We start from the raw sequence: 2500 nt of genomic DNA on the forward strand, positions 1-2500 counted from the left end.
CAATTAAAGAATTACACTTTATAATTCTAATTGTTATTTATTGTACTATTAGTATAACTGATAATTATAAGCCCTATTCTCTGCACCAACGCCAACAATCACACGTGCCGGAAATACGAAACATGTCTCGTGGCGCGTGAAACACAAAGGACGTCGCTTCCTCAAAGTGACGGAGAACAAGGGACCCCATGTTCTGCATGAGACAAAAGACCCAAAGACTGAGAGACCTGAAGACCAAAGGACCCAAGGACCAAAAAAAAAATTGTGTGTGTTCCGCCCTTGTGAACATGCTTTCGACGAAAAGCGTTCATCACGCAAACGATCTCATGCAGGAGGTAAACGCTTTGTTTCCGAGCTTTCTCCTCCACCTCCCGACCCCCTCCTCCAATCCCGACTCAATCCCCAATCACGTACTCCTAGATATTTCCACCCGTCACCACCAATCCCCCCATCCACCTCATATCAGTCTCTCTCTCTCTCTCTCTCTCTCTCTCTCTCTCTCTCTCTCTCTCTCTCTCTCTCTCTCTCTCTCTCTCTCTCTCTCTCTCTCTCTCTCTCTCTCTCTCATATTCTCCGCGTCCCTCTCCCTGTCGCTTCCCCTTTCACTCAGTCCTCCTTTCTGATTGTATGTATGATTGCCTCTACCCACCCGTCTCTCTTTTTGCCTACCTCTGTATCCATCCATTTGTATCTATCTATGCATATGTGTGTATATATATATATATGCATATATGTATATGAATATGTATGTACAGATGTATCGCAAGAAACAAACCAGTAGATCCATGAAGTTTAACTGTTCGTGAAACGCGTGGGAGAGACAGTACAAATATTTGTTTGTGTGTTTCTTTCCGAGTCTCTCTCTTTCTGTAGAATTTGTTTTTTCATACGATAACAAGTGCTTCCTCTAGATGAAAAAAAAATGCATTTTCTACTAGTGAAAAGTTATAATTGGAAGAACGTGATCTGCCAGTGTGTCTTTTCACTTTCTTCCATATATAAACTTTAATATTTTAACTATGAAAGGTGAGGGGTTCCATAACCCCTTAACCTGTTTTGGCGTCCTCAGAAATATATTTATATTATATATATATATATATATATATATATATATATATATATATATATATATATATATATATATATATAGATAGATAGATAGATATAGATAGATTGATAGATAGATCTAATATAATATAAAAAGAAAAAAAATCACAAACGATATATATATATATATATATATATATATATATATATATATATATATATATATATATATATATATTTATATATATATCGTTTGTGATTTTTTTTCTTTCTTTCTGTAGAATTTCTTTGCTCATGTGATAACACGTGATTTCACGAGGTAAAAAGTAAACAGATAAAGTAAAGTCATTTAGTGTAAAATTCTGCCAGATTAAATGGGAGTTATATTTCAGGAAACGTGATTTGTGAAAGTGGGTGTATTTGCATTGTCTTCCATATATAAACATTGATATTTTTAATTATGAAAGGTGGGAGGTTCACCTAGGTGTTCCCCTGGGCGTCTTCATAATCTTAAGTCTTTATATATATATATATATATATATATATATATATATATATATATATATATATATATATATCACAACATCAATATAGCCGCAACAGAGACCCCCCCCCCCCCATAAAAAAACAATATAGACGCAGCAATTGCCTAACCACCGCAGGTGATCGTTTTCTGTCCCTGTTAAGGTTATCAAAAGCAATCAGTCATAATGTAGATTGCAGGCTACTCCTGCTCTGTCGAGCTGTTCTTACACTCTTGCAATACTGAGTTACAACAGTATATAGATAGATAGATGGATGGATGGATATATATATATATATATATATATATATATATATATATATATATACATATATATATGTTGTGAGGCCTCTAGGCCTCCCTTCTTCTACCCCCCCCCTTCCTTTTTTTCCTTGCCCCCCCCCCTTACTTGTTTCCTTTTCTCTCCTTTTCTGCTCTCCATTCTCTCTCTCTCTCTCTCTCTCTCTTCCCTTACCCTTGCTGCTCCTCTTCCTCCTCCTCCCCTCTCTCTCCCACTCACTCACCCTTACTTCTCTCTCTCTCTCTCTCTCTCTCTCTCTCTCTCTCTCTCTCTCTCTCTCTCTCTCTCTCTCTCTCTCTCTCTCTCTCTCTCTCTCTTCCATACAGTTTTACTCCTACCTCTCCTCTTTCTCTTCCTCTCTTTTCCTTTTTGTCTTGTTTTAGTTCTCCCTGTCATTGTTTTCCTTCTCTTCCTTAGTTTCTCCTTTCTGTTCATATTTCTGCTCTCCAGATCTCTAGCACTTATATTCATGGTTTTAGCTTTTCCTTATGCTAGCCTAGCTAAGTCTCAAAGCTTTCTTCTTATTTGTTCATCTTTGTCTGTTTTCCCTCTCTATACACTGTTGCCCTATCCTTCCTTCTACCTTCCCCCCCCCTTTTTTTTGCAATTCTCTTGCCCTTTTATTCTAT

Source organism: Penaeus monodon, chromosome 18 (genome assembly GCF_015228065.2).
Source record: "Penaeus monodon isolate SGIC_2016 chromosome 18, NSTDA_Pmon_1, whole genome shotgun sequence".
In the NCBI taxonomy this organism is placed as follows: Eukaryota; Metazoa; Arthropoda; class Malacostraca; order Decapoda; family Penaeidae; genus Penaeus; species Penaeus monodon.